Source organism: Opisthocomus hoazin, chromosome 11 (assembly GCF_030867145.1).
Source record: "Opisthocomus hoazin isolate bOpiHoa1 chromosome 11, bOpiHoa1.hap1, whole genome shotgun sequence".
Taxonomy (NCBI): Eukaryota; Metazoa; Chordata; class Aves; order Opisthocomiformes; family Opisthocomidae; genus Opisthocomus; species Opisthocomus hoazin.
Window position 1 is genome coordinate 19,935,284 of NC_134424.1, and position 20,513 is coordinate 19,955,796.

General features: G+C 43.7%; 1 protein-coding gene across 7 annotated transcripts in view; it reads left to right on the top strand.

Annotated features, from left to right (window-relative positions):
• IP6K1 (inositol hexakisphosphate kinase 1) overlaps nucleotides 1–20,513 on the top strand; it is a 38,452-nt gene that overhangs the window by 7,398 nt on the left and 10,541 nt on the right. For 4 of the 7 annotated variants that reach the window (XM_075432531.1, XM_075432537.1, XM_075432534.1 and 1 more), the window contains one exon: nucleotides 14,021–14,500. The exons of 2 other annotated variants lie outside the window; for them this stretch is intronic. The gene's annotated coding sequence lies outside the window, so the exon portion shown is untranslated. The remainder of the gene's footprint in view (nucleotides 1–14,020; nucleotides 14,501–20,513) is intronic. One more of the 7 variants, XM_075432533.1, reaches the window with a different exon arrangement.

Below are 20,513 nucleotides of genomic sequence, written 5' to 3' on the forward strand. Positions count from 1 at the left end.
CTTAGCTTCATTTAAGTATGATCACAGGTATTTCTGTTCCTGTGGTCTGCTCATTAGTCACGTAGCGTCCTTAGGACTGACACTTCCATATTTTAGTAGTTGAAAATACAGGACAACTATTGACAGCTTGATTCATCTAATAACAAAATCCTGTCATGTTAAAAATGAAATTGTAAATGCAGCTCGACTCAAATATTCTTAGTTAAAGTAGTTAAGGGTATTGTATCGTTCAACCAGGCAAAAGTAAACCAAGCTCTTCATTCAATGCAGTTGAAATATCTTCCTAAAACCTGGCAGCTAAAGGTTAGAAGTTAGATTGTGAAGTTGTTTCCAGACTTTGTGTTTTTTTGTACTTTGTTCTATTGTGGCATGACAGCCAGAAAAAAATTCAAAACTTTTAAAAAATCCTGATAAGGTCAGCATCTTGCGCTAGTGAGCTTGGCAGGTTGAGTCTTCTGTGAGTGTGAAGCAGTTTGTATTGTTTGAGGTTTGCTATCATTTGCAGTTTTCTTATGATCTTCTAAGAAGAGAACTGCGTGTTATTTTCTACCCGTAGTGTTTGTTTGTGTCTTTCAGTCTGAGAGGGTATGCCTCTAGCACCTTTTATCACACTGTGTTGAACTGCAGAAGAAAATTAAGGAGTAAATTTGCTTTCCATATCTATATATGGCCCATGATGTATTTATAAGCTAGATGGCCGTGAGAATACATCCGACTGGGCAGACTGATGTTTTGTAGAAGCTGCAACAGGGTGTTCCAGTATCTTCAGAGGAATTTAAGGTGTGAAAAATCGAAGTACCTTTTATACACTTGAGACAGACCTGCTATTAAAAGCAGACTTGCCACAGTCTTGAGTGTCTTCCGAATGAATGTGTGCTATGCTTTTTCAGCATATGGGGCAGTAGTTATTTATTTTTATATCTAGATATGCGAGTGTTGCACTTTGTCAAATTGACTTGTGTCTATTTATTAATAGATCAGGTTTAACAAATTATTTTCTTTTTGCTTTGGTTTTACAGCTCTGTTACTTAGGCAGTGGCCTCAGTTGTTGCATGTGGCACTCTAGAAAGCTGGTTGGAAAGAGCTTTGAGCTCTACTTCAGCAGTTTAACATTTAGATAAGATACTGGAAATTTGTGACCTGTAGAGTGTTTACAAGAACTTGTTTGCAACTGCTGCAGTGAATAGGAAGTTAAATACAGACTTCATTTGAAAAGGAGAAGTTTCTTGTTTCATACCTTCAGAACAGAATGGGCTGGTCTGGTAGAGTATTCTAAGAGTCCTGCTTTCCAGTGTCGGTAGATGAGGAGAGTAATAATGCAGATTTGGAGTATTAAAGGACCCTTTCCTTTGGAAAGCGCTTAACAAATACAGTAGGGTGTACTGTGTTCTGGGCCTACTGTTTTGGTATCTTGGAGCTCCCTTCTCCTTGGGTATTTCTGTTTGCAAAGCCGCAGTTGCATTGGGTCCCTTGGAAGTGCGAGACTTGCCAGAAGAAGGCACCAAAGAATGGTAGTGCTGGCTCCTGGTCTGGTAAAAAGATCTTGCAGACATTTTTACATGCCAAGTTTTGGTTTTTGCCCTTCGAAACACATAGCATCTTGCCAAGCTCCAAGCTGTCACTGGCTGTCCAATTCATGTATCTTCTGAGAAGATAGCCTCAGGTTCAGGTTGCCTTTCATCTTCACTCAGGTGGATGGGGGTGTCTCTGTCAATCCTTTGTCCTTTACCTCCCAGAGCATACTGCAAGCCACAAAACAACGCCTGAGGTATTTTAACAGCTTGAAGATTTTCAGTATGAGTGATTGAGAGTCTTGCAGATTATGCTGATCCCCAGAAGAGTAACAGGATAACAAAAGGCCCAGATCAAAATCCCTGCCGTGACCCTGAGTTGTGTGTTGTGTGTGTTTTGCCGTACTGGATTTTTTAATGTCACAAGGCATGTGAGAATTTCATTGTATGAAATTCTCTTTAGAGTTGTAGATAGTTTCAGACAAAATCTGCTACCTTAGCTTAAAGGGCCATCAGACACTACATAATTTAAGTAAAATATATGATATAGTATGTACTAGCTTTAGTGCACTGTCTATCTAAAGTAGGTTTGTTATGACAGAAACTTTATTTCCTATTCAAAACCAAAATGCTGCACTTCATCCCTGTATTTCCATGCCATTGTTTACTTTCTTGCAGCACCTGCACCAAGTTTTTTTTCCCAACATGGAGCCCAGAGTTTTCTCTTTCCTTCTCCTCTCTATGGGGTGTTGGTTGGTTGTTCTTTTTTTTTTTTTTTTTGTGGCTTGACTGTACAGAGAATGTACTGTTTATGAGAATGTACCTTCGTTTGGTACTTTCTCATGGAAGAAATCACAATGACGAAGTGTCAAGTTGGGAAGGTATAGCTCATGTTTTCTTGCCTGTGACCCTTAAGGGTCATCTGCTTAGGAAAATTAAACTGATACAAAGTAGAGGGCATGGATTTGCAACATGGTTATGTGTCTTTAATTCTCTGTGGACATGCTTATAAGGTCATTTCTGCTACAAATGCTTGGGACAGCTGCATTAATCAGCATGTTCATCCTTGCCTAGGGCAGCTCTGCCAGTGGAATCCCTTAATGTAGATACAGTTACAGTGGTAAAACCACACTTTTAAAATAAAGCTTGTTTTGCTGGGAGTAGTGAGAAGGAAGACAGCAATGTGGTTGCTTTTTTTGTCATTGTGACTAACACGTGAGCCGTCAGCACTTTTTCCAGGGAAATAAGGATTAGGTAGAAAGGTAGGGCCCCAAAATATGTCTTTTCCAGCTGAATTATTTTTTTCATCAGCAGTGTAAAAATAGAAGGGATTGCAGCAGGAGAAAAGGGCATCCTCTGCTGGTTGTGCTAATAGAAGATTCTACCTTTCACTCCAAACCTTGCTATATTTATTCCAGAATGGGTGTCCACTCAGCATCACAGGGCAAACTGCAGTTCCCTTTTCTGATACAGTAAATTAAGCTGTGTCGTGAGCATTGATATAATCTGGAGTCCTGTACATCTGAGTGCCTTGGATTTCCTCTGTGCCTCTGACCTTATTAAGATGCTTCAGAAAGCTCCAAATTTTGTTGAATGTCAGCGTCTCAGTACTATATTAGCAGAAGAAACCACTAGATAACAGCTGCTCCTTGTGCTTTTGGCAGAAGAATTTGTTTATCAGGGTGAATTTGTTTGGATAATCTTGCTTTTATGCTCTTAAGTCTTTCTGTGGAACTGATGTACTCCTAGGCTGTCCTTTTCTGTTTCTGCCGTTTGAGCAGAAAAGTTGCTAAAGGGTTTGGTTCTTCAGCCAAGCACAGCACCACATTCATTTGAAAGAGATGTCCTAATTTAAGTCTGTATTAACAAACTCAATTCAAATGTTGGTGGACTAGGACACAGTTTCTTAAAAGCTTGAGAATTTAATTATCAGGTAAGACTAAGCTGAACTGGAGTGCAGGGGGATCATGGGAAATAAAATGATCACCAACCAAACTGCAGTCTTTTCAAAACTGTACAGATAGTCTGCTTGACTATCCTGCGGTTCCTTTCTGAAATTATGTTTTTCTGATGGCTGAAGTACACCAAGACTGATTGGTTTGATCAAGATCATTGAAATATTCAGTGGAAGCACCAAAACCAGTAGCCTGTTCGTAGTTCTTTTCTTTCTGTTTGGATGACCTCAGGTAGATTATGATTATCTGAAGAATCTCTGAACCAAATCAGCTGAGCACTTTGCTGAGCTGCTCAGCTTCAGCCTAGAGATGTAGGAGTTGCTGTATTTCTCCTGGCTTTAAATGTTTTAACAGCGTTCAGATGAAAGCTGGGCTGTCCGGTAAAACTGCATGGGGCCTGCCAAATGTAAGTGTTGTCAGCTTCCCTGTGTAGAAAAAGACAAGTGCAGCTGAAGCAAAATGTTTGTTCAGCTTTATCTTCACGGTAAGACAGAGAAAATTCTAATGCATGTGCCCCTCCATTCACTCTCAAACTCTGTTCCGACTGCCAGAATGCCCTGGTATATCTCTGCCTTGCATATGTGAGATTAAAGTCCTCTTGGGTAGTGAAATTCCAGATTGCATGGGGCTGTGAAGCTTACTGTTACTGCCTTGCCCTACAGGGAGGGGTAGGTGGAACTTCTGCAGACGGTGTATTGAAGTCGCAGTATTAATCTTTTTGTTCAAAGCTGCTGTTTGTGTAGGACCTGCAGTTTTGGCAGAACTTTCTCAGGTCAGGATGCTACTCTGGTATGGTCTAGTGGTGACACGAGGCAGAGGTAGGGCCCACGCCATGGCTAAGCATGTGTTTGTTTCTGGCCACAAGTGAGAAGATGGGTATAGTACTGGTGTTTGCTTCTCTGGATCTTAAGCTCCCATTGCTACAGATTTCTTGAAGGCAGAGATCCTGTAGTCCACAGTTGTTTTGAGAGAGCCAATTGCTTGAAATTCCTTTATCTAACACTGTTCATTTCCGTATAATTAATTCTCAGCTCAGAAAAAGGGCAATGTACAGATCTGAGGAGGAGATGGATCAGAGTGGTGTCACAGCCGCAGCATATCATAGTTATTGTAAAGTTGCTTTACAGTCAGCTTGAAGTGAACCAAATTAAATGCTGGTTTTGAAAGGCCTTAAGGGTGAGATTATCTTGCTTGTGATGGTTCTTTGTGGCAAGTTTGTGTTTGGCTTTGATGTGTAACTCTCAGACTTCATAAATTTAAATCTAGATGTTGTCCTAATTCCTAGGAAACAAAACATTTGTGCTGCTTCCTGAGTACTGGAGCCAGTTTCTGCTCCTTACCATCTGGCTTTGCAAAGGGAGGGGAGAGCATGGAACATGTCCTTGCTCACAATATGCTCTTTGGATAGAGTTCCTGGATCTCTGCTGTGGGGTCAGTCTCTTCAAAATGAGGAGCACTTCTCTTCACAGATCCTAAATGGGTGCTTAACAGTAGCTGTGCTCCATTCCTTTGGAAATTCCCTTCCCCTTCTCACAACTGGGAGTGGTTATGTGGGGTCTTTGCTTAGCTTTCCTCCTCTGTAGTGCACAGGAAGAGCAGAGACAAAGGAAAATCTGAATATCTGCTGAAGTGTTCAGAGTAGCGAAGTATTGCAGGACTGCACTCGGGAGGTGAGGAGGAAAGTGCAACTGTGGGGGTTTTTTTTTGACACTGTGAAATGCAAAAATGCACAGGGAAGAAGTAGCACAGTGTTTTCTTGTTAGCAGGAGGAGGAGGAGGCAAGTGGAAGAATTTTTCTCCTCTGGCCCTAATGAGGTTTGCTTATCTTTTGCATTAAAGATCTCAAGATAAATACATAGGGTGGCAAGTCACTGCAAAGGGATTTTTGCTTAAGTCAGGTCTCGGTCAGCAGCTTAATAGAATGTGGTTTCCATAACTCGTGGAGAAGGTTTATGAACAGTTAATGCATATTGTGCAAGTTTTGCTGCAGTGACTGTATTTTTTTTTTTTTATTTTGGGGAAGTAGGTAGTGGAGATATTGGGGTAAAGGACAGGGAGTCTGCATTGCGCATCTGCATGGTGAGCTGAGAAATGAATCGGCTTAGTCATAACAGTTGAGCTGTAGTGAATTGTCAGGCCTTTTTCTGGCAGGCATGAGTTTGTCGGTAGCTTCAGTGTATGGGTAAAGAAAATCCAGTTGGAGTCTGTGTCTGCTGCTGAAGGAGATGTTCTTAGTAATATCCGTGTCTGCTGAAGGGACTCCTACTTGAGGCCAAAGCTCTTTCAGGTTTTCTTTTGGTTGTTTGCCCAAGTAAACAATTTTATCATTGGAAACAGATATTGAAGTTTTCAAATCTACCTTGTTCCCAGAAGGGGGCAGGGGAGACTTGCGTGTTGTGGGGTCTGATAAAATGTACTTTTGTTTGCTTGTGTTACGCTTCCGTGCTAGCTTTCAGATGCAGCAGGCACTGCCATCGCTTTGGTGGTGTGAGCAGGGCACGACAGATGCCTGCTTGATGCCAGAAACCTGCAGCAATGACCTAGGCTGCAAGCGTTTTGTGTCCTTTGGTTCTCCTTTCTCTTGGGCAGCGTTGGAACAGCTTGGAGTTTTTTCCTGCTGTTCCCCCTCATCTGATGCACTGAGATATTATGCATGTAAAAATCATGAGAATATGGAGTAATCATAAAGCATCTCTCTTCCTGTGCCTAGAGCAGTATGGCTAGTTGGCATCCAACTGGGTAGAAATCTTAGTTCCTGATTCCATCATCTAGATTTTTTTTCTTAAAGTTGAAAAGAAACTTCTCCATGAAACTTTCTCGGGGATTTTCAGGAGAGCCTAGATTTGTTCTTTACAGAGCCAGCTTCCCTTTGCTAAATTCACTCAGCCTGGCTGATGGTGAGAGGGACGCTTTTGTGCCAAATGTTTTAGAAATGGGGTCATGCAACTCTCCAGCAAGTTGGTTTTACATCCTGCAAAGAAACCTGCGGTTTCTTTGACAACCTGGAATACAGACAGAACAAACTCAGCTATGTTAGTCTGCATTTCTGTCTTTGGATTGTGGAAGCAGCTACTTTCTCTGAGGACAGTGCTTATTACAACATCCCTGATTGTTATAAGGTAGCTTCTACCGCTACATCAGCAGTAAAAGGCTAAACAAAGACTCTGCTGAATGAGGTGGCTGAATGAGCGATGGTTGGCACAGACTCGCCTGAGGTACTCAGTGCTTTTATGCTTAATTCTTTAGCGGTAAGGTATTCTGGGCCACTGTGTTTAGAGGCAGGATTCAAAGAGGAGACAGCAGTTGGAAGCAAATGAAAACAAAGTGAGGGACTGCTTGAGAGAGTGTGAGCCATGTGAGTCCGTGGGACCTGATGGGCTGCACCCAAAGGTGCTGAGCTGACTGTGTCATAGTGATGCCAGTTTTGGTCATCTGTGAAAATTCACGGAGGTGCCGGGAGGTCTTTTATCACTCGACAAAGGCAAATGTTGCATGTGTTTTCAGAATAGGCCCAAAGGATAATCCAGGGACCTCCAGGCTGGTCAGCCTCACTTCAGTCCTGGGGAAAGCCGTGGGTCAGGTCCTTTTGGCCCACCTTTCTGGGCATGTGGAGGCATGTGACTGGGAACAGTTGGTACGGATTTACCAATGGTAACTTGTGTGTGATCCACCTCGTTGTCTTCTGTGATAAAATAATCAGATTTGTGTGTAAGGAAGAGTACTGGAGGCCATTTAGCTTAAGTTTACTGAGGGTTTTGGTGCTGTCTCGCACAGTATTCCTTTATGCAAGTTGGGACATTACAGTCTGGGTGGGTGGAGTACGAATTCAGGCACATCAGGGAATTCTGAAGAGTAGATGGAGTCAGAGGAGGATGAACTGGTGATTCATAGAGAGCGCTCTTTCCACACAGCAGGATGATAGCTTCTGAAAGTAGGCTCTTAATCAGTCTTTGTTTTCTTCCTGAATGTCATCCTTTGCACAACGTGATAAGAACGGATGGAAGACAATATTTAAGAGGCTGTCTGGTTGAAATTCATCAGTCTTGCCTATTATCGGTGTAGAAGATTAATCTGTCTTTTCTTGGGGAAGTTGACATGAATGTTCTTTAAGATTGCCTTGGTTTGTCTGTCCCTCAGTCGTGTGTATATGTGATAGGCACTGAACTGCAGTTAAGTACAAAACCTGGCAGTTTTGGAAATTTTAGTCATACCTGACTTAGATTGCCATGGAGGTTGTATGTGGAATGGTGAGAGGCTGGTTTGTAAAGACGAAAAACAGTCACTCAAAATGTAATTTCCTTCTCTGCAGATTACAGCCTCTTTGGGTGTGACCCACTTTATAGTATAAAAGGTGGGCTGGAGGTTTTCCATCAGTCCAGATCTACTGTGTACTTTGATTTCTCTTCAGTGTTCCTAAAATATTAAGGAGCATCTGATAATATTTTTGGGATTACCAGTGTGGAGAGAACACTGTTTGTTTAGAATTGGGCAAGCTCAGGTGTATGTACTTGTGCCCAAGGAACTGTAATGGCAAAATTCAGTGTATAGTGCTTGCTTTGCAATTTTTTTCCTTTCCATTGTTGCTATTACTGCCTTGCTGCAGCCAGTGGTGCTTTGGCATTAAGAATTCAGTTTTAGCTATCTGGTGTGGTACTGTGCTAGATTAAGGTGCCAGTTATCAGCAAAGAGGTTAATGGTTTTACATAACATTTATCTTGACTCATTTTTGTCACCGCAAAATTAATAAAAGCAATTAGAAGTTCTGTTTTGTCCTAGTTGTGGATTTTTCTGTGGACATCATTTATCTGCAGCAGCAGGCATTATTTTAATCAAAGCTGTTTTTTCTGTTGTAAAAGCATCATAATTCAAAAATTGAGAACAGATACTAAAAATTCAAGTTCACCACAAGCTGCTTATGTTTGTCTTTCGGTTAGTGGTCTCTGGGAAAGCTGTAGATCACTCATTTTATCAAAACTACTCATGGAATGTAATTTGAGCTCCTGTGCATTTTACAGCTTTTGTAATAATTCTTCATTGGTTTAGCTCCTTGTGACTCTTGTGCTACTGTGATTAATCCTGTAGCTTCTCTGTACAGTTGTTGGTTAAAAGTCAACTCTTGGCTTTGCTTAGCCATGGCACTGTGTAGTCTGAAACAGCCAAAGCCATGGAGTGTTCTCACAGATGCGTCTGAGAAGATCTTCTGTTCTGTTAGTCATGTACTTTTTTTTTTTTCCTTCTGAGAATATTTTGCTATTGGAACTGACTGTATCCATTTGGATTAGCTTGTATATATGTCTAATCTCATCCTAAATCTCCGTTCACAGAGATTCTGCATCCTTGCTGGGAGTGTGTTCCTACCTGTTAAGATTCCTCTTCAGGTCTAGCCTTTACAGTGTTTAACTATACAATTTGTAATGTTTTTAACTTTGATTACTTTATGAAGGAAAACCCCTGGTATGTTCACCTGCATGGCAGCATAGATTGCTTCCACTTGGTGTGCTATTAAGTGGCAAGCAAAATGATTCCTGATTATTGTTGTCTAGGGATCGATCGTGCAGGACTTGCTTCATAGCCTGCATTCAGAAGTGTCCAAACGGTGTCTTGTTGGAAGGTGCAAAAACCAAAAGAAGTCCTCAAATTCTTAGTTCCTGGTGTCTGTGAAAAAAGATTTATGTAATTGAATTTGCTGCAGCCTACTCCTTGGCATTCCCCTTGAGATGCTAGTGTGTACTTGCAGCACATTGCTGCTCCTCACTTCTTGAAAATGCGCCTGGGCGTAGTGCTTGCCGAGGCTTTCTCTTTGGTTTGGTGCAGTCTGTGCCTGAGCTGTGGAGCTGTGAACTGCATTTGCTAGACTTGCCCTAATGTTTTAGCATAGGATGAGCTCTGGTTTTTAGTTGCTTCTTGATGAAATGTCTGCTTCCAAGGGTAGTCGGTAGCCTGCATGTGCAGATAAGCTGAACTGCGCAGACCCGCAGCTGAGCGTGTGGCAGCCACAAAGCAGAGTCCCCACTGAACGCCACTGACTGTGGCTTTCCCAGCTTGCATTAGAGGTTCCATTTAAAGTCCTGATCTTTGAGCAGTGACCTTATAAATTCTTCTGATATCTCTCTGCTGATAAGAATGAAGAGACAAGGCATAGTATTAATGTGTAATATCAGCGGGCCAGTAGCTGAGCAGAGGTCTCCCAGGGGTAGGATTCGTAATCCTCTTAAATGAGAGTAGAGTGAGAGGCTTTGGGAGGTCACCTTTTGCAGGGTGAAAAACAATCCCCATACAAAGCTCTGTCTTTGTGATCAATTTGTATACCTCTTTCATATTTCATCTCACAGCAGCGGAAAATAGGTCTAGATGAATCCTGCGAGTCTTGACCTCCGTAGAAGTCCTACTGCCTCAGGTTTGCACAAGCAGAGACTACCTGCCAGAAGACAGCTGTGTGCGTACGGGTTGATAATCGTATCTGACAGCGTTGTGAAGTCTTACTCTGTACAATACTAGTCTGTTACTCAGGAGACACTTGGAGTGTGCTTTGATCTAAACGGGACCACGTGCTTCTGCTTAGCACTCTACAGCTTCACCGCGGTTGCACCCATGGAGAATTGTGAGGAACTCGGATGTCTAAATACAGTCCTAAATGATGGCTTTACAGAATTTTCTTGATGTTTTTAAATCCTTCAATATGTGTGTTTGATATTTAAAGAGAAATATTTTCAATGTTAGTGACTAAGTGTCAGCAGTCAAGAATTTAAGATAAACATCTTGCTTCTGATTTATGATATTCTAGTGATTTGTTAGGACAGAGATGTGGTAGCATTTGCTCATGAACATACTGTTTGCTTCAGAAAGACCTACTTTTTTCAGGATTGTCTCAATACAGTCATGCTGGAAGCTTGCTGCTTATTCAAGAGGCAGCTGCAGCTTTAACCCAGAATTTTGGAGGAGTAAATTGTCTATGGAAGTAGCCTAGACTGTTGTTTGAGCGTGTTGTCCTCCAAGTTGCAGCAAGATGACAAGCAGAAATTCAATTTGCTGCATCTCTGAGGCAAAACTAGGTCTTCCAGGAATCCACCATTTGATCAATGCTGTGTCCAGAGTTAGGTGTTCCGAGCAGGGACAAGAGCTAGCTAACTTAAACAGATGTTGATCACGTGGAAAGTGGGTGTCAGGCTAAAGTTATGAGATGTGCCTTATGAACTAGTGAAATTCTTCTGAGAAGACCCTGTGAAGTCACTAGTGTTAAGGTATTGCGGTGCGCAGTGGATGGTGAAGTGTTCGGTCTCCAGCAGATGAGGGGCGCATATGTGCAGCTTTCAGAGCTGTGATGGGACAAGGCCCCTTTGATGATGAGGCAGGGGACAAGTTGCTAGTTCCAGCTTCATGTCACCTTTGTTGCTGCAACCATCTGGTGAGGCTTTCGCCTTTCTGAACATGACAGCACACAGGGGGCTCTGGTGTATTGACTGACAACTACTCTGGGTAGTATGTGCGCTTAAGTTGCGTGCGTTACTGCTGAAACCAGTTTGATACGGATCACTTCACAGTAACTGTTGCAGCAGTTTCCTACCTAGAGCCCTTTAAATGGGTCAGTTCTTGCTTCCAAAGAAGCTTGGTTGTGCAGAAGTGGTCAGCTTTCTGAAGTGACTTTATTAACAGTATAACCACAGTAAAGAGAGCCTTGTAGGTAACCCAGGTGGCAGTTTCTAAGTATTTTGTTGTTCAGGAATCTATGTAGTCTGTATCGCGTTGTCGTCGCTGATCCTCCTAGCTTTGCTCCCCAGTACTGCTTGCACATGCTGCTGCTGTTTGTCATGCCCTAGTTAATCACAACAGGCTGTTTCTCACTCGCTCCTATATGTTTTTAGTAGCTCTTTTGCTGTGAAAACAATGCTGGTAACAAAGATTTATTTTTGAGGAAATAGGGCCTTTTAAGTGTTAATGATGTGTTGTGGAAAATTAAAACATGAAAAATTAGATTGATGATTTTTTTAATGTACGATTAAAATCTTTCATATAAAAGTGTTTTTATATAAATATTACATACTCCTGTTGTGATATTTTGTCTGTGTGGAGTGAGAGTGTAGCTTTGCAGTTGCTTGAAGTTGAGCTTTAGCCTTTCCTTTCCTTGCCTTTCATCACATGTTCCCACTTTCTCCCTTCTTTTGATGCTAAGGGAGTTGTGAACATCATGGTCAGATCTGTTAGGGACCTGATCCAGCGGAAAACTGAAGGCTTTTTGTTTTGTTTTATGTATATTGCTGGTTTAGTTTCCTACCAGATCAGGTACTTTGTCTGCTAGAGTGCTGCTGGTGGTCTAAAGGAGATATCGGGAGGGAGCTGAAAAAGTTGTCTCTCTCAGGTCAGGGGAGGCTGTTCTCTGAGCGTACAGTCGAAGCTGAATGAAATTGGCTCTGCTGCTCCTCTGCCTGCCTTTACCCTGCTGGGTGATTCTTCCCTTTTACTTTTGTTGGGCACTGGCACTAAACCAGTTCAGGAAGCCACATTGGCAAAACCAACTTCCTTTTTTTCCCCTGCTAACTTTCTTGCCAGGCTAGTTTCTAGGCAGGATCAGGTGAGTGCCAGTGCTGACTCAAGAGACAGGATGGGTTTGAAGAGCACTGACTTAGATTTATTTAAGCTGTCATGGAACTATGCCCCGAGATGCATGTTAAGGAGTGAAGGATAAGATTTGCCAAATACCAGTTTTGTTAGTTTTCTGTGTCCTTGTAGATTGATTTGATGACATCTACAAAACAAGGCTGCTGAGCAGCGTAGAGACTGTGATTCTTGCCTTCTAGAGCAGACGCAAGAGAAACCGTAGACATCTTGTTTCCTGAAGCCTCCTACTCTGTTCTAGAAGTCAGATCTTAATGGTTATTCAGCCTTTTGTGCTTTTTTTTCAATGAGAAGGCCTTACATAATGGTGTGTGTCTGATGCTGATACCTGTCACCAGCTGAAAGCAGAGAACTGAGAACCAAGTCCTTTCTAGTAGGTTGCCAGGCAGCCGTCAAATAGAAAGTATTTTCAGTTGCTTTTGTTTCAGACCGTATTTGAGCTGGTAATTTGGGAAAAGAACTTCCAGTCTGTTTGTCTCATGGTCATTTCTAAAGTGTACTAGCATTTCATCATTGCTTTGTGGTTATTTTGGTTTTCCATCTTTCTTTTTGTATTTCCATGTTAAAATCCAGCTGCAATTGAAGAGTTGCCAAAACTGTAGATAGACTCCTTGCTCCTTGAATGTCACAGTCTTCAGATTGGTGGGAATCTGCACGTCGTGTAGGCTTGAGGTTTTTTTGAATGGAAGATCACCAAAATAGTTAATGGTTATGCAATTTCTAGGAGCGTTTTGTTTCAGAACTTGGCCCAAAGCTGTTCATTCACATCAGTGACTGTGTTAGTCATGTTTTTATGTTTATTTTAGCATGCAGACTGCAAAAATGACATATAATTTAGGACATGCAACAGCTCAAGGGAGCTCAGTAGCCATGCCTTAGTTGTAGGATACTCATCAATGTAACCTCATTTTGTCTCATTAAAGAGACCCTCCATGCAGTTATGAGCTGCAGCAATAAAGTACCCCACATGTTCAGTGGAGTAAATAATCCTATTCTACAGCAGCCGTGAAATGAGGTGAGCTGGGAGTGCGAGTGTTGGTTTTAGGCACAAGGATAACCATCAGCAATTCAGGCACCTTGTGCTGATACAACTGTTTGTATAGCTGCACAATAGGTTGGGGATCTGACCTGGGTTGAAACGTAATCCTTAAAAAAACGAAACAAAGTGCTGGTTTATTTTTGACTGCAATCAGATCCCGAATTTGATTCATGGTGAGGCTGCAGACAGTTGTACCAGCGCAGCAGAGTTGAGTGGGAGAGCGCTGCCTGTGCCGGTGCAGTTGTCAAAGGATTGCCTATGTGACCATGGTCTGAAGAAATACTGGAGGAGGAATTAGAAACCGATTTGGCTTGATCAGTGCCAAAAGAAATCTGAACATAATATTGTTTGTTTTTTTAAACCAAGGTATTTGGATGGAGTTGGTTTCATTGTGGAGGATCACTTTAAAGAGCAACCAAGACAAGCAGTTGTCTCCACCCCAAAATCTGCCCTGTTTTACTAAATTAGTAAAGTATCAACATGCTCTTTTTCCTTGTGCAGTCCAAGCTTTTGATGCATGTGGGTTTTTTTTTTTGACTGCCATTTCCCTGTAAGGGAGCTGTAGGCCTAGGTATTCACCTAGGTTTTCTTCCTAAATTCAATGTTTTTACACATTCTGAAAGCAGAAAAAAATTATGAAGTGCAGGTAGGTGAATCTTCTTTGTTTGACTTTTTATTTCAAATAGATTTTATATTTTGTTTTTTCTGGGTAAGTCTTGTTTTTTATCTTTCGTTTTTCTTTTGTGTTCTGAAGATTCCTTATGAAGTGGTGGAGGGCAAAGAGCCCGAAAACACCTCTTCTTTCTCTTCTTTGTCAGCCCACGTGTGGTCTGAAAGCGGAGTGTATGTGTGCCATTGCTCTTGAGTTGGGGGACTTGACTTTTTTTTTTTTTTTCTTGCAGAATCCTCGCTTTGGGCTCTGCTTTGCTTCCTGTGTGCGGCAGGTGTAAGATGCAGCACATCTACTGTTCCTTTCAGTTCCTGTCAACCACCCTCTCAAGCCTGAAAACTGGTTTTACAGCTGCACAAGTACTTCCGTTTTCTGGGATTTTGGTGCTTTTGGTGGAGGTTTCCTGGTGTTCTTACACAAGCTGGGGGGATCTTGTCCCATCTTCCCACCAGCCTTTCAGGCATCTGTACTGTCTAGGAGCCTGAGGGACACCAGCATAAGGTGCACAATCATTCCTACTTGTCGAGTCTGTGTGGAGGTGTCAGTGGGAGCTCGAGCTCCAGAAGTGCTTGCACAAGTGTATGATGACAGCATCTTTCTGCCTCGGGAGCCAGCAGCTGCTCTGTAGGTAATTAGGCCAAACTGACTTGCTTGGCTCTGGCCTTGACGCCTCTGAGGACTTCTGAGGTGTTTTTAACCAGGAGAAGATGAGGTAAGAACTTACTTAAGAGATATCAGTTGTTCTCTTTGCCCCTGTTGTGGCACAAACCTGAGACCACCACTCACCTGATTGTGGTGGATTCTCATCTCTTTGTTGGGGCTGCCCCCCTGGCACTGAGCAGTCCCCCCCAGTGTCATCCATCTGGCAAAGCTCTCTGCATGTTACCGCAAAATCGCACCTTCCTTTTCTGTTAGGAGTGGCTTGCTGTGCCGTGTGTTTGTCCTCTGGTTCAGCACAAGCATCACCAGCGCTGACTCATTCTCTGATTTTGTGTCAGCAGATTAGCATGGTGTGTTCACCTGCTCATCTATCCCACCTTCTGGGACTGCTGAGGTTGTAGAGTTTGGTACCCACAGCTGACATGGACATGCAGTGTTTCGGAATGTACTCCTCATGCTGAACTCAGCAGAGTCATTCCATTGTCTGCCTGCTGGGGAGGCCTCTGGGTGGAGTTACCTGGATGATCCTGCAGTCCTTCAGGACTTCCATAGGGATGTGGTTGGCTTATTTAAGCCTCAGTCTTGGGGAGGAGGCCAAGGTCTGTGACTGAAGAGCAGGTATGCTTTATTACCAGCATTAATGAAAACTGTAAACATAAGATTTTGAGGCAAATTGTTCCTTCTGCTTATTCAGTCTAGAAGTTGAGTTACGGATTCTTTCCAAGTTAGTCTTTGAGCTAAACCTCTACAATGGGATGGATGTAAGTTTTCTTCCTTTTTTTCCCCTCCCCTCTATGAATGCAAGGACTACAGTTCTGTACTACGAGCCCCTTCACTAGTGTGAATTCAGTAAGTGTCTTTTCATAGTGGGTTGGGTTGGTTCCTTATGGTTTGTGACTGTTGAAAATAAGTTCCTTTCTAATTGTCTCTGACTGTGGGATCAGAGAGCTGTGCTGAACATCAGCGTTTGCATTGGAATAGTTTAAAAATAACCTGTATCCAGCAGAGACTTTTCCTCTTTGTGAGATGAAGAGAAGCCAGAAATTAGCTCATGGACAGCTGAGCAATGAGGCCTCACAAGCACTGATCTTCCCTAAGCTCTTCTCTAGAAACCATGTGTCATATTCTTATCTCTCCTATAAAATGCAAAGCTGATACTGGATGTTCCTGCTCTCCTGGGCCCAAACTTGGAAGAAAATCTTCTGGGCCGGTACTGATAAAGCAACCTTTTGTTAATGTACATATTCGATCAGATGTTGCTGCTATGGAAACTTCCAGGCTTGGACTGAAGTCAGTGCTTCTGAGCAGAGAAAGAAGGTGCCCTTTGCTGCTGGGGTGGGATATGTTTGCCGAGGTGTAGTGGGATTCGGCAGCTCAGCTCCCTTTCGCTCATCCTCCTTGCCTATGGAAGAGGAGAGGGTGATGGTGACCTGCCCATGGCTGGAGCTTCCTCCAGCCTTCCCTTTGCGGTAACACTGGTAGCGGTGACAAGGACTGGCAGGTCCCCAGGCAGCCTGTGCCCTCCTGCCAATGCGCTGCATTTCTCCAGTGAAGAAGGGGAAGCCTGGAGAAAAGAGCAGCAAGGGAATTAAATCAGCTTCTATCATCCCTGTTACGTGCAGTCCTCTGCCGCTCCCCAGCCTGATGTTATCGCAGTTGTGCCAGCTTTTCCAGCATCAGGCCGAATAGGAATACAAGCTGGAAGAGGCCGTTTGAGCCCCGGCTTTGGTTACCCTCACTTGCAGATGACTGTGTGGCAGATGTTTGCAAAGCTTAGCAGAGTACCTGCTCCATATGTTGCCAACCGTGACAGATGTTCACTATGCGCTGTTGTGTGCTAAGGCTTGACATTAAAAAAAAGTTACCACTGTAGTGTGCCTGTGTGAGAAACGGGTATTGTCTGTGCCCTGGGTCTAGATCCCTAGCGAGGAATTCAAGTACCTCATCCCGCCGTGAAAGCATGCTGTGCTTTATGTATAGGTGACAGCAGAAGGGCCTTAGCAATTCCCGCTACTCTGGCCTCTAAGAAAAAAGCCTTCTTTAACCCCAGATCTAGGTGCTGGTTTTATCGAGTGGTTTAGGCATTCCAGCCGTAGTTAAAACTGCATAGCTCAGCCTCCCTTTCTTAAGAAAGAGCTGAAAAGGCTTGTCTTCCGCTCCTTTCTTAGGAAGAGGAGAAAATTCTTCATCTCACAGGCTGCTGGCAGAAGTGCTGAAGCTTTGTGATCAGCGTGATGGAAGTATGGCACAAATAGTCTGCCTTTGGATCTCTTGGAGGCAGAAACACAGGGTATGCCTAAGGATTCGTATTACAAGCTTAATTATTTTCCACGTGGTCTTTTCTGTAAGTGCAGTCAAGCTCTGTCTTAAAGTAGGTATGGCTCTGTCCTTGGGCTCATTTCAGCAGTTGGTGCATTTGTGCCCTGTTGTTGAGGCAGGAAGAGTATTGGTGAAGGAAGCGTGCTTTTGTTTAGCTCATGGCATGGGGTGGAGCACACCTCTCAGTGGCTGGTGTTCTTTCTGTGGCCTTGTTTATTGCAGTTGCTCCACCAGCCTTGCTGTTGACATTCTCTTCCTCAGATGGCATTCTTCAGCACCTTTCCCTAAAACTTCTGTTTTGCTTTTGATGTATGCATGAGGATCATATTCTACTATCTGGCCTTGATCTGAAGAGCCACGCTTGCCTTGGTGAGGGCAGTGTGTCCAAGAGGGGCTGTATTTGGTAATAGTTCAAGTGTTCGACAAGGTGCAGGAGGAGCATCAGGATTCGAAGCTATGCGCTCAGACAGGCTAGGAAAGTTTGTAGCTTCCTGGATACCAGGCTGGCCAAATGCTTCTGGTTACGTCCTAAACGGTGCTGCAGGTTCTTGCAGAGTTGTGTTCTCTGCCCAGGTCCCAGGGGTCAGCTCCATTTTCTGCTGTCTAGACAAACATGTCTCAGGCCCCTGGGTCAGCTTTTGTGCTGATCTCATAGCACAGTGGGAGACCTTTTTTTGTCTGAGGCTGGATTTTCTTCTGTAGAAGCTGGGTCACCCAATCCAGCATGACTAGAAAACACCATAGTTTTCAGCACGGATGCGCTCACAAGAAGCAGTCAGCAGGCACCAGCTATCCAGGTGCCTGGTGTAGTGGTATTTTGTATTGTTGTGCTTTGCTCCTGACTGCTGTGGGGTTGTTAAGGGTAAGTCCAACTTTTGTGAGCTTGATCTTGAGGTCAGTATTTGTCCCTTGCCTGTGGCCTGGCTCCAGAATCGTCAGTGGCCATCTGCTTTAGTCTTCATCGCCGCAGGTCCTGAGGGCTGGCTGCGGTCCGAGGAGACAAGAGCAAGGCAATGCTGGAAAGACAGACGGGCAAGCTGCTCACAACAAAGGCGTGAATCAACAGTGCTTAATGTAGTCAGCTTTCTTGCTGTGTAATACGTCACAGTTTTAAATGTTTGTTCTCCATTTTATTTTGGAAAATAGCTTTACTAGTGAGTCATGGAGCGTAGCCAGTGTTCCCACACAAGATGGCTTATAAAGATTGGGAGCATCACCATCGTGGTGTGGTCTGCAGTAATTCTCGAACCTGTTGCAATGCAGCTCTCCACCCCCAACTCTCAAGGTTGCGGGGACCTCTTGAGGCTAGTTTGCCTGTCACCTGAAGTGACACCATCAAAGAGGACACCCCTGCTCTTCCCACTCCCTTGTTCCGGTGCTGACATCTTCAGGTGGTGATGGCCTGGCACTGTGAACTGGCAGGAGCAGGCATCTCCTTAATGGTGGTGGTGGTCTGATAAGGCGTTGGTAGTCTTCCGCAGGGGTTCAGTAATGTTTGAAAGTACTCTGGCTGGGTCTTCAAGAGCTCAGCACTGTTTCTGTGGAGGGGCATATGCTCTGCTGGAGGGTAATGTTGGTACTGGCGGCAGGTTTTACCCCGCTTAATGGTTAGGAAGAGCAGAGTTACCTTGTGCGTCTTCCGGGCTTTTTTTGGGAAATGTTTTGTGTGTTACTACAAGAAAATACAGAATATTGCTCTTTTATGCCCGTCTTGCTAATAAGTAAGTATTTGAACAGTGAGGTATGCAGTTCAAATTTGGACCAGGTACACTGACACACAGACATCCAGACTTAAATACTGTAGAGCAAATTCTCTTCCAGTACAAGAGTTTTTTTTCTGGGGAGGATAGTGGAATATGGGATGTGGTATGTTCTTCTGTAGTCACCAACAGCTCTGTCCCTGAACCTCACCCCCCACCTCTTGTGAGTCTGGCGTGGTGGGTGATCCGTCCTGTTAGCTACAGATCAGCCTCTTGGAAGGGGGAATGCTAAACTGGCCTGAATGTTTGACTGCTGTTTGAACTGTGGTGGTGGAATATACCAAAGGATCTGCTTGGATGAACTGGTCTCCCTCAAGCTGCATTTTGCAGTATAATTGGAAGTACTCTGAATTTTATAAGCCAGCTAAAATAGTTGAACCCATGCCTTTGTTTAACAGAGGAAGGATGAGTAATATTTAGGCCTCCAAATAGTTTTCTGCTTTGTACTTGTTTGAAACTGCTGGAGTTCTTCTGTCTTTATTTGTGGATAGTGTCCATGTTTAGTAATAACCCTTTGAGTTGGTCTGATGAAAAACACAAAGCTGTATCCGAGCGATAGTGTGTCTTTTTCAGGCCCTGTAGATAACTTTGTTTTAAATGTCTCTGAAATGCTACTTACCACTCGTACGTGGGAAAATAGTGGCTATATCACTGGTTTCTTTGGAGCACGTAGATGAATATGTGGAGCAGTTGTGACTGGGTTTGGACACTCTCCCCACCTGGCACCCAGCTCCTTCTCTCGTGTCAGGGCCACAGAACGCTTTCTTTGTGGCTGTCGCTCCCTCCCAGGTGTGACTGCACATCCAAAACTTGTCATGTCGGGTTTTCTTGGGGGCGGTGGGGTACTTGGCAGGGAGCCGGGGGCACTGCTTGATGGTCCAAGGGCTCCCACTTTCCTGGGAGCCCTTGGACCACTGTAGTCAGCTCGCAGGTATCTCTAGGCCATGTAATGGAGAAGGCTTGTGGGACTTCTTGGAGAGGGTGGCTGTTGTCCTCAGAGTAATTCAGGTGGTGTCTTTGTAGTTGTTGCTCACCTTCAGGAAGGAAGGCTGCTGGAAGAGGCCGAGGGTTTGCATCTCTTGCTCTGATGGCCGAAATCTGCCTGTAGCCCATAGGTGAGGCACTCCTAACTGCGAGAACAGCCTGCACGGACCTTGGGGGTTGCGCACGTCTGCCTGGGTGTTTGTGATCTTCTTCTGAAGTTAACGAAGGTGTCTGAAGCTAATAAATCTGCTTAGATAATCCCCCTTCTCTAAGGTATGGATTATAGTTCTTCCTTCTGTCACTGGCAAAACTGAGACCCTGAGACGTTTTGTGAGTGGCTTTCAGTGAAAACTGGGAACCAGTACCAGACCTGAGAATCATGTGTGTATCTCCCTCCTGAGTATGCCCACTGCTGTTATCACACAGATGAATCTCTTATCTGGCTTGTCCCAAGAAGTTTAAACTACAGGAAGGTATTAAGTTGTCCCCTATGTTGTTTGGAATAATTGAAAACTCTACTTTAGTCACTGGTGAAATAAAAGAACCCTAATCTAAGACAAAGCTGTGTCAGCAAGGGGGAGATTTAAGTCTGTGAAATGTTTGTCTGAAATCCGTGAAGTGCTGGGCTGGTGCCTTGCTTGTTCTTGGATATTAACTGCCATTAACCAAACTAAAACATGTATGATGTAAGCAAGCCTATGCTCCTGAAATTCCGTCTTGTTGATAAAGCAAATAAGAGGGAGGAGAGAGATCCACGGCATGTTTTGGTCTTTGTGATACGACTTAGGCTCTGAGTGAGTTTAGGAGACAGAGACTTTGAAGGATACCTTGAAGAGGCTTTGATATGAGTTGCTACAGAGAAGGACCATCTGTGTTGTGGTTTGTGTTTTTTTTTTTCCCCTCCTATTCCCTGCCCCCCACCTTAAAAGCCAGCTAAATATTCACCTTGTTCGCCTTACGCCGAATGCAGTTGTGTGATCCTGTGGTCATGTAACCACAAAA